The 11,438-nt window shown below is 39.3% G+C and overlaps 1 pseudogene; it reads right to left on the reverse strand.

The window, feature by feature from the left end:
• Positions 1-2,845: 2,845 nt before the first annotated feature.
• LOC101126550 (zinc finger RNA-binding protein-like) lies at positions 2,846-3,688 on the reverse strand (annotated as a pseudogene).
• Between the last annotated feature and the right edge of the window lie 7,750 nt (positions 3,689-11,438).

Consider the following 11,438-nt stretch of genomic DNA (forward strand, 5'->3'; position numbering starts at 1 on the left):
TTGTTTGTATCCTCTGAAATAACTAAAATCAGAGCAGAACTGAAGGAAATAGAAACATAAAAAACCCTTCAAAAATTAATGAATACAGGAGCTGGTTTTTTGAAAGGATCAACAAAATTGATGGACGGCTAGCACAACTAATAAAGAAGAAAAGAGAGAAGAATCAAATAGATGCAATAAAAAATGATAAAGGGGATATCACCACCAATCCTACAGAAACACAAACTACCATCAGAGAATACTACAAACACGTCTATGCAAATAAACTAGACAATCTAGAAGAAATGGATAAATTCCTTGACACATACACCCTCCCAAGACTAAACCAGGAAGAAGTTGACTCTCTGAATAGACCAATAACAGGCTCCAAAATTGTCACAATAATCAATAGCTTACCAACCAAAAAGAGTCCAGGACAAGATGGATTCACAGCCGAATTCTACCAGAGGTACAAGGAGAAACTGGTACCATTCCTTCTGAAACTATTCCAATCAATAGAAAAAGAAGGAATCCTCCCTGACTCATTTTATGAGGCCAGCATCATCCTGATACCAAAGCCTGGCAGAGACACAACAAAAAAAGAGAATTTTAGACCAATATCCTTGATGAACATTGATGCAAAAATCCTCAATAAAATACTGGCAAACCGAATCCAGCAGCATATCAAAAAGCTTATCCACCGTGATCAAGTGGGCTTCATCCCTGGGATGCAAGGCTGGTTCAATATACACAAATCAATAAATGTAATCCAGCATATAAACAGAACCAAAGACAATAACCACATGATTATCTCAATAGATACAGAAAAGGCCTTTGACAAAATTCAACAACCCTTCATGCTAAAAACTCTCAATAAATTAGGTATTGATGGGACGTATCTCAAAATAATAAGAGCTATCTATGACAAACCCACAGCCAATATCATACTGAATGGGCAAAAACTGGAAGCATTCCCTTTGAAAACTGGCACAAGACAAGGATGCCCTCTCTCACCACTCCTATTCAACATAGTGTTGGAAGTTCTGGCCAGGGCAATTAGGCAGGAGAAGGAAATAAAGGGTATTCAATTAGGGAAAGAGGAAGTCAAATTGTCCCTGTTTGCAGATGACATGATTGTATATCTAGAAAACCCCATCATCTCAGCCCCAAATCTCCTTAAGCTGATAAGCAACTTCAGCAAAGTGTCGGGATACAAAATCAATGTACAAAAATCACAAGCATTCTTATACACCAATAACAGACAAACAGAGAGCCAAATCATGAGTGAACTCCCATTCACAATTCCTTCAAAGAGAATGAAATACCTAGGAATCCAACTTACAAGGGACGTGAAGGACCTCTTCAAGGAGAACTACAAACCACTGCTCAGTTAAATAAAAGCAGATAGGTTTTCTGCAATATGTCTTAATAATACCTTTGAAGGTTTCCCTGAATGCAGAAAAACAAGGTTGTCCTTGGAGAAGTAACTCTCTTGTCAAAACTTCCACTTGCATAACTTCTTTTAAAACTCTCTTTACTTCCCTCTTTCTTATGACCTTCTTCTTTGCTCTTGCTCTTCTCATGTTCAGAAAAAGTGCCTGAAATAAATTTTAAAGTACATTCAGTAATAGAAACAATTTTCTGAACTTCCTGTTACTTCTTTTCAATTAGATAAATCATTGCATATTTTCTCATTACATAGAAGTCATCAGATGAGTCAGGATGTTGTAAGCGTGCAGGCCCCTGTAGCTGAGAAGTAATGCCTGGTCACACTTCCAGGAGTCTGGGACCAGAGCTCATGAGGATATTCTCCATCAGGCATTTGGTGGTTATCATCTCAGTGATGCTGTTCTTCCTCCAGAACATGCACTTTTCACAACATTGCATTACCATACTCCAGCGTTCCTCCTCTTGCCTTCATCAGTAGTCCTTCTGCATTTGCTTTTGCATTTTCTCTTACTCAATCTTTCTTTCAAAAATACTAGGCTTTACTTGTACTTGCAAATCTAAATTTTTCTTTTTTCTCTTTTGAAGTATGTGCCTTCACCCTTTTAAGTGAATCTCCTTAACATTGGGATTATTAAAGCTTCACTTGCATGATTTACAATGGAAGTGAACTACCTTTCCTTCTTCATTTTAAACCTCCTCCAGGTAATCATGATCCACTAGCTGTGCATCATTCTGGAAAGCAGCAAAATATACAGGTTTGATTTTTTTTTTCTCACACTGTCTCTTGATTTACTTCAGGAATCTGCACCATAGAAATAAAAAGAATACTTTTAACAGATGCAGTTCCTTCTAAGTACTGTGTTTTATTTCATGATGATTGCGGCTTATTATTACCAGTGAAATTGATTTTGGGGTAGATTTTTTTGGCAGCCATATTTGTGGGCACTGCTGACACTTTAGTCTTCGATGTGCTATTAAGAGACGAATTTCCTGTAGTCACAAGACTCTTCACTGAAGAAGTTGCAATTGATGAAGTATTCACAGTACAATTGCTTAAAGGAGAGGTAGTTGATTTTGAAGCAGACACAGCTGTTGAAAAAGTAGCTTGGCTAGTAACATTTGGTTCTGTTGCATCTGCTCCAGTACAAGACACATTGAGGAACTTACAGTGTAGCTGATTTTGAGTCCCATGAGTAGAGTTGTTGCTTCTGCTGATATTTTGTGAGGGTTTCTTTGCAGCCTCACAAAACACCAGCAGAAGCAACAACTTGTAATTGTTTCTGTCCTTCTGACTGTTGCTTACAAGTCTGTGGTATGGCACAGGTGAAATTACAAACATCAAGATTGTGAATCTTTGGTGGCTTGGGAGGCTGTTTTAGCTTCAGTTGTTTATTTTGTGTTTTCGAATTGTGCTTCTTTAGTAAAGATAGTTCCTGTTCAAGCAGCTGTTAATTGTAGAAAGATGCAGCTGAATACACTGCTGCTTCATAAACTGAATAAAATTTACCAGGATAAATAACTGCTGTGGTACTGTAAGTAGCACTCTGAGTATAGGATGGCACAACAGAAGCTGCAGCTGCTACTGGATGTACAGTGGAGGATACAGGATAAATAAAGTTGCGACAGCTGAACTTGCTGTGACTTATTTTATAGCTGTCACTTGTCGAGTTTGCTGGGCTTGAGTATACTGAGTTGTGCCTGGGATTTAAGAGCAGTCTGATAGTAAGCTTCAGCTACAGAAGGCCAAGGTTAGAGATTGGCAGCTATACCAGCAGCAGTTTCTGTTAGTTGTTGGTGGTAGTTATCATAAGCTATCAGGAGTTGTGGCTCTCACATATGAGTATGAGTCCTGGTAGTTTTGTGTAGTAGCGGCAGGTAGGTGGTTCTTCTTGTTGCCCCTGAGTATAACCATGATCAGTTGCTGTGTGTGCAGTGGGGTAGCTTTCATAAGCAGCAGTTGGTGCAGCAGCAGCAACAGCTACTGGAGCAGGCCTGGTAACTGCAACTGTGGCAAATGCTGGTGCATAGGCAATAGTAACTGAGAAGCTACTGGAGCCTGATGGACTGTGTAGCTACCAACTGTAGTTGGATGAAAATAGGCTATGCTTGAATCTGGCTGCTGCCTACACTAAGCCACAATGACTCCTGCTGCCACCCAACTGTGAGTGAATCAAAAGCAGTTGCCAGTCACCATTTTGGTATCTTGCCCTAGCCAGCTGGACACATAGGTGAAAGAAACGACAGAGCATATGGGAATCATGTTTTCCAGGTGATGCTTCTGAATTCTGACTAATCTGCTGCCTCATTTATCTGCCCTGCTCCTTTTTTCTTTTCTTTTTTTAAACCTTGTCGGGGTACATGGTTACATTGTTTATTAGAAATCTTTCTTCATTTTTAATCTGTCCACTCATTGCCATGAACTTTCTTCTCAGAACTTCTTTTACTGTGTCCTATTGGCTTTCCATGTATGTGTAAGTTATCCAAAATAATTATTGTTGTACATTTCTAGTTTTTTACCATTGTAAGTCTGAAATGATAGTTGATTAATCTCTATCTCCTCAATTACACTTGATTAGTCTCTGTCCTCAAATTTATCAACACCCATTTGGTGGGCTAACATATTAGCTACCCCAGAGCAGTTGAGAAGAATGTATATTCTACACCTGTTGCATGAAATGTTCACACGTCTGTTAGGTACATTTGGTCTATGACATAGTTTATGTCTGATGTTTCTGTGTTGATTTTCTGTCTAGATGATCTATATATTGTTGAAAGTGGGGTGTTGACATATCTTGGTATTATTGTACTGCAGTCTATCACTCTCTTTAAATTCCATAATATTGTATTAATATACTTGAGTACTGTAATGTTGGGTTCATATATATTTATGGTTGCTATATCCTCTTGCTGAATTAATCACCTTATCATTATAAAATTACCTACATTGTCGCTTTTAAAAGTATTTGATATAAAGTATATTTTGTCTGATATAAGAACGGTTACTCCTGATCACTTTTGGTTTCCATTTGCATAAATTTTTTTTCATCACTTCGCTTTTAGTCTGTTTGTGTTTAATGGTAAGGTGGCTCATGCTTGTAATCCCAGCACTTTGGGAGGCTGAGGCGGTGGATCACCCGAGGTCACGAGTTTGAGAACAGCCTGGCCAACATGGTGAAATCCCATCTCTACTAAAAATACAAAGATCAGCCATGTGCAGTGGTGGGTGCCTGTAATCCCAGGTACATGGAAGGCTGAGGCACAAGAATCACTAGAACCCGTGAGGCAGAGGTTGCAGTGAGCTGAGGCTGTGCCACTGCACTCCAGCCTGGATGACAGAGTAAGACTCTGTCTCAAAAAAAAAAGCAAAACTAAAATAAAACAACAAAAACAAACAACAAAAAGCAATGAGGTGACTCCCTGTAGTCAGCAGATACTTGGGTCTTTTTTTATCTATTCACTGAGTCTATGCTTTTAATTAAAAAATCTAATCCAGTTACATTCCAGGTTATTATTGCTATTTATGGACTCACTCCAGCCATTTGTTTCTTTCTTCTTATTTTGTTGTTTACTTCTATGGTTCAGTGTTTTTCTGTGATGCTAAAGTTTGTTCCCTTTCTCCTTATCTGCCATAATTACTTTCTTTGTGATTAAAATTGGGCTACCATATAAAATCTTATAAAAGACTATGTTAGGCCAGGTGTGGTGGCTCAAGCCTGTAATTCCAGCACTTTGGGAGGCTGAGGCGGGCAGATCACGAGGTCAGGAGATCGAGACAACGGTGTAACTCCGTCTCTACTAAAAATACAAAATATTAGCCGGGTGCGGTGGTGGGCACCTGTAGTCCCAGCTACTCAGGAGGCTGAGGCAGGAGAATGGCATGACTCGGGGAGGCAGAGCTTGCAGTGAGCCAAGATTGCGCCACTGCACTCCAGGTTAAGCTGATAACAACTTAAGTTTGGTTACATATAAGGACTCTAGGATACTTTTTTCTTTCCCCTACAATGTGGGTTTTGATTGCCTTAATTTATATGTATTTTTGTGTGGTTTTCTGAAGCACACATTATAGCTGTTGATTTTTTTTATTTTTGGCTTTAGACCTTTATGCTAGAGGATTGAAAGATTTCTGTGACACCATTACAGCACTAGGGTATTCTGAGAATGATTATGAACTTACTTACTCATACTGGTGAGTTTTACACTTTTGCATGTTTTCATCAGAGTGAACATTATGCATTTTTTTTTCAAAATTTTGCACTTCCTTAAACATTTCTCATAAGTTTAGTATAGTTGTGATGAATTTCTTCAGTTTTTCTCATCTGGGAAGTTCTTTATTTTGCCTTCATTTCTGAAGGTTAGCTTTGCTAAATGTAGGATTCTTGACTGTAAGGTTGTTTTTTTGTTTTTTTGTTTTTTTTTTTTTCCCAGCGCATTCAATATATCGTTTCATTCTTCTGATCTACAAGGTTTCCATGGAGAATTTTGCTCATAGTCTAATGGAGATTCCCTTATATGTGACTCGATGTTTTTCTCTTGAAGATTTTTAATGTTTTAATAATTTCAACTTTTATTTTAGATTCAGGAGGTACATGTGCAGATTTGTTAGATGGGAATATTGTGTGACACTGAGGTTTGAAATATAAATGATCATGTCATTAAGATAGTAAGTACAGCAATGAATAAACAGTTTCCTTCCCCTTTCTTCCTCCCTCTCTCCCCACTCTCTTGAGTGTCTACTGTTCTCAATTGTATGCCCATGTGTACCCAATGTTTATCTCCCAATTGTAAGTTCGAACATTTGGTATTTGGGGGGGTTTCCCTGCATTAATTTGCTTGGGATAATAGCCTCCAGCTGCAAAACACAATATATGGTATTTTTCAATGGCTATTGTAACTTTTAAAATTCTCAGTTTGTTTTTGAGTTTTGACATTTTAATTATGATATCCCTTAGAAAAAACTCTTTGGGTTGAACTTGGGAATTTTTTAGCTTCCTGAATCTGTATATGCATATCTCTCCCAAAACTTGGGGAGACTTCAGCTGTTATTTTTAAGTAAGTTTTCTGTGATTTTTCTCTATTTCTTCTCCTCTGGCACTAAAAAAATGTAAATGTGGGAGGCTACTGGCAAGATGGTTGAATAGGAATAGCTCTGGTCTGCAGCTCCCAGCAAGACCAACACAGAAGGCAGGTGATTTCTGCATTTCCCACTGAGGTACCCTGTTCATCTCATGGGGACTCGTTAGGCAGTGGGTGCAGGCCACAGAGGGTGAGCAGAAGCAGGGTGGGGTTCTGCCTCACCTGGGAAGTGCAAGAAGTGGGGGGCCTCCCTTTCCCAGCCAAGGTAAGCCATGAGAGACTGTGCTATTCAGCCCAGATCCTGCAATTTTCCCCTGGTTTTTGTAATCTGCAGACCAGGAGACTGCCTCATGTGCCTACACCACCAAGACCCTAGGTTTTGAAGCACAAAACTGGGTGGCTGTTTCGGCAGACACCGAGCTAGCCGCAGGATTATTTTTCATACACCAGTGGAACCTGGAACCCCAGCGAGATGGAACCATTCACTGCCCTGTAAAGGGGGCTGAAGCCAGAGAGCCAAGTGGTGTTGCTCAGCAGGTGCCACTCCCACAGAACCCAGCAAGTTAAGAACCACTGGCTTGAAATTCTTCCTGTCAGCACAGCAGTCTGAAGTCAACCTGAGATGATCCAGCTTCGTGGGGGGAGGGCCATCCACCATTACTGATGCTTGAGTAGGTGGTTTTCCCCTGACAGCACTAAAAAGGCCTGAAAGTTCGGACTGGGTAGAACTCAACACAGCGCGGAGAAGCCGTTGTGGCCAGACTGCCTCTTTAAGTTCCTCTTCACTGGTTAGGGCATCTCTGAAAAAAAGGCAGCAGCCCCAGTCAGGGGCTTATAGATAAAACTCCCATCTCACCAGGACAGAGCACCTGGGGAAATGGGGCAGCTGTGGGGGTAGCTTCAGTGTACTTAAATGTTCCTGCCTGCCAGCTCTAAAGAGAGCAGCAGATGATGACAAGGAGGGTTCTACCAGCACAGTGCTTGGGCTCTGCTAAAGGACAGACTGCCTGCTCAAGTGGGTCCCTGACCCCCATACCTCCTGACTGGGGATTGACAGACAACTCATACTGGAGAGCTCTGGCTGGCATCAGGCCAGTGACCCTCTGGGATGAAGCTTCCAGAGGATGAAGCAGGCAGCAATCTTTGCTTTTCTGCAACCTCTGCTGGTGATACCCGGGCAAATAGGGTCTGGAATGGACCACCAGCAAACTGCAGCAGATCTGCAGAAGAGGGGTCTGACTATTAGAAGAAAAAACTAACAATCATAAAACAATAAATCAACATACACAAAAAGAAACCCCACAGAGAAACCGTATCCAAAGGTCATTAACCTCAAAGATCAAAGGTAAATAAATTCACGAAGATGAGGAAAAAACAGTGCAAAAGTGCTGAAAATTCCAAAAACCAGAATGCCTCTTCCTCTCCAAATGATTGCAACTCCTCTCCAGCAAGAGCACAAAACTGGACAGAGAATGAGTTTGATGAATTGACAGAAGTAGGCTTCAAAAGTTTGGTAATAACAAACTCCTCTATGCTAAAAGAGCATGTTCTAACCCAATGCAAGGAAGCTAAGAATCTTGATAAAAGGTTGCAGGAACTGCTGACTAGGATAACCAGTTTAGAGAAGAACATAAATGACCTGATAGAGCTGAAAAACACAGTACAAGAACCTCGTGAAGAATACACAAGTATCAACAGCCAAATCGATCAAGCAGAAGACAATATATCAGAGATTGAAGATCAACTTACTGAAATAAGGTGTGAAGACAAGATTAGAGAAGAAAGATTGAAAAGGAATGAACAAAGCCTCCAAGAAATATGAGACTATGTGAAAAGACCAAATCTACAATTGATTGAGCTCCCTGAAAGTGATGGGAGAATGGAACAAAGTTGGAAAACACAGTTTGGGATATTATCCAGGAGAACTTCCCCAACCTAGAAAGACAGGCCAACATTCAACTTCAGAAAATACAGAAAACATCACTAAGATACTGCTCGACAGTAACAATCCCAAGACACATAATTGCCAGATTCTCCAAGGTTGAAACGAAGGAAAAAGTGTTAAGTAAAGCCAGAGAGATAGGTCAGGCTACCCACAAAGAGAAGCCCATCAGACGAACAGAGGACCTCTCTGCAGAAACCCTACAGGCCAAAAGAGGGTGGGGGCCAAAATTCAACAATGTTAAAGAAAACAATTTTCAACCCAGAATTTCATATCCATCCAAACTATGTTTCATAAGTGAAAAAAGAAATAAAATACTTTCCAGACAAGCAAATGCTGAGGGATATTGTCACCACCAGGCCTGATTTACAAAAGCTCCTGAAGGGAGCACTAAATTTAAAAAGATCAACCAATACCAGCCACTTCAAAAACACACCAAAATATAAAGACCAACAACATTATGAAGAAACTGCATCAACTAATGTGCAAAATAACCAGCCAGCATCATGATGACAGGAACAAATTCACACATAACAATATTAACTTTAGATGTAAATGGGGTAAATGCCCCAGTTAAAAAACACAGACTGGCAAATTGGATAAAGAGTCAAGACCCATCAGTGTGCTGTATTCAGGAGACTCATCTCATGTGCAAAGACACACATAGGCTCAAAATAAAGGGATGGAGGAATATTTACCAAGCAAATGAAAAGCAAAAAAAAAAAAAAAAAAGCGGGGTTTGCAATCCTAGTCTTCAATAAAACAGACTTTAAACCAACAAAGATCAAAAAAGACAAAGAAGAGAATTACATAATGGTAAAGAGATCAATGCAACAAGAAGAGCTGTCTATCCTAAATATATATGCACCCAATACAGGAACATCCAATTCATTAAAAACAAGTTCTTAGAGACTACAAAGAGACGTAGACTCCCACACAATAAAAGTGAGAGACTTTAACACCCCACTGTCAATATTAGACAGATCAATGAGACAGCAAAGTAACAAGGATATTCAGGACTTGACCTCAGCTCTAGACCAAACAGACATAATAGATATCTACAGAACTCTCCACCCCAAATCAACAGAATATACATTCTTCTCAGTACCATTTGCACACACTCTTGAAACGACCACCTAATTGCAAGTAAAACACTCCTGAGCAAATGCAAAGAATGGAAATCATAACAGTCTCTCTGACCCCAGTGCAATCACATTAGAACTCAGGATTAAGAAACTCACTGAAAACCTCACGACTACATGGAAACTGAACAATCTGCTACTGAATGACTACTGGGTAAATAACAAAATTAAGGAAGAAATAAAGAAGTTTCTTGAAGCCAATGAGAAATAGACAACGTACCAGAATCTCTGGGACACAGCTAAAGCAGTGCTTAGAGGGAAATCTATATCACTAAATGCCCACATCAGAAAAAGGGAAAAATCTAAAATCAACACCCTAACATAACAATTAAAAGAGCCAGAGAAGCAAGAGCAAACAAATTCAAAAGCTAGAGAAACAGAAGAAATAACAAATATCAGAGCAGAACCAAGAGATAGAGACATGAAAAAGTCTTCAAAAAATCAATGAATCCAGTAGCTGTTTATTTGAAAAGACTAACAAAATAGATATACTGCTGGACAGACTAATAAAGAAGAAAAAAGAAAGATATCAAATAGAATAAATTTAAAAATGATAAAGGATATATCACCACTGATCCTACAGAAATACAAACTAACATCAGAGAATACTAAAATCACCTCTACACAAACAAGAAATCTAAATTCATAAATTCATAGACACATACACCCTCCCAAGACTAAACCAGGAAGAACTCAAATCCCTGAATAGACCAATAACAAGTTCTGAAAATGAGGCAATAATTAGTAGTCTACAAACCAAAAAAAGGCCAGGACCAGACTGATTCACAGCTGAATTCTACCAGAGATACAAGGAGGGGCTGGTACTATTCCTTCTGAAACTATTCAAAACAATAGAAAAAGAGAGACTCCTCCATAACTCATTTTATGAGGCCAGCATCATCCTGATACCAAAATCTTGCATAGACACAACTAAAAAAGAAAATTTCAGGCGAATATCCCTGGTGAACATTGATATGAAAATCCTCAATAAAATACTGGCAAATGGAATCCAGCAGCACATCAAAAAGCTTATCCACCATGATCAAGTCACCTTCATCCCTGAGATGCAAGGGTGGTTCAACATACACAAATCAATAAACATAATTCATCACATAAACAGAACCAATGAACAATGAACCACATGATCATCTCAGTAGATACTGAAAAGGCCTTTGATAAAATTTAACAACCCTTCATGCTAAAAACTCTCAATAAACTGGGTACTGATGGAACATATATCAAAATAATAAGAGCTATTTATGACACACCCATAGCCAATATCATATTGAATGTGCAAAAGCTGGTAGCATTCCCTTTGAAAACTGGCACAAGACAAGGATGCCCTCTCTAACCACTCCTATTAAACAAAGTATTGGAAGTTCTGGCCAGAGCAATGAGGCAAGAGAAATAAATAAAGGGTATTCAAATAGGAAGAGAGGAAGTCAACTTGTCTCTGTTTGCAGACAACATGATTGAATATTTAGAAAACCCCATCGTCTCAGGCCAAAACCTCTTTAAGCTGATAACCAACTTCAGCAAAATGTCAGGATACAAAACCAATGTGCAAATATCACAAGCATTCCAATACACCAATAATAGACAAAGAGAGCCAAATCATGAGTGAACTCCCATTCACAATTGCTACAGAGAAAATAAAATGCCTAGGATTACAACTTACAAGGAGCATGAAGGACCTTTTCAAGGAGAACTGCAAACCACTGTTCAAGGAAATAAGAGAGGAAAAGAACAAATGGAAAAAAATTCCATGCTCATGGAGAGGAAGAAGTAATATTGTGAAAATGGCCAAACTGCCCAAAGTAATTTACAGATTCAATGCTATTTCCACCAAGCTA

Source organism: Gorilla gorilla, chromosome X (assembly GCF_029281585.2).
Source record: "Gorilla gorilla gorilla isolate KB3781 chromosome X, NHGRI_mGorGor1-v2.1_pri, whole genome shotgun sequence".
NCBI classification, from domain to species: Eukaryota; Metazoa; Chordata; class Mammalia; order Primates; family Hominidae; genus Gorilla; species Gorilla gorilla.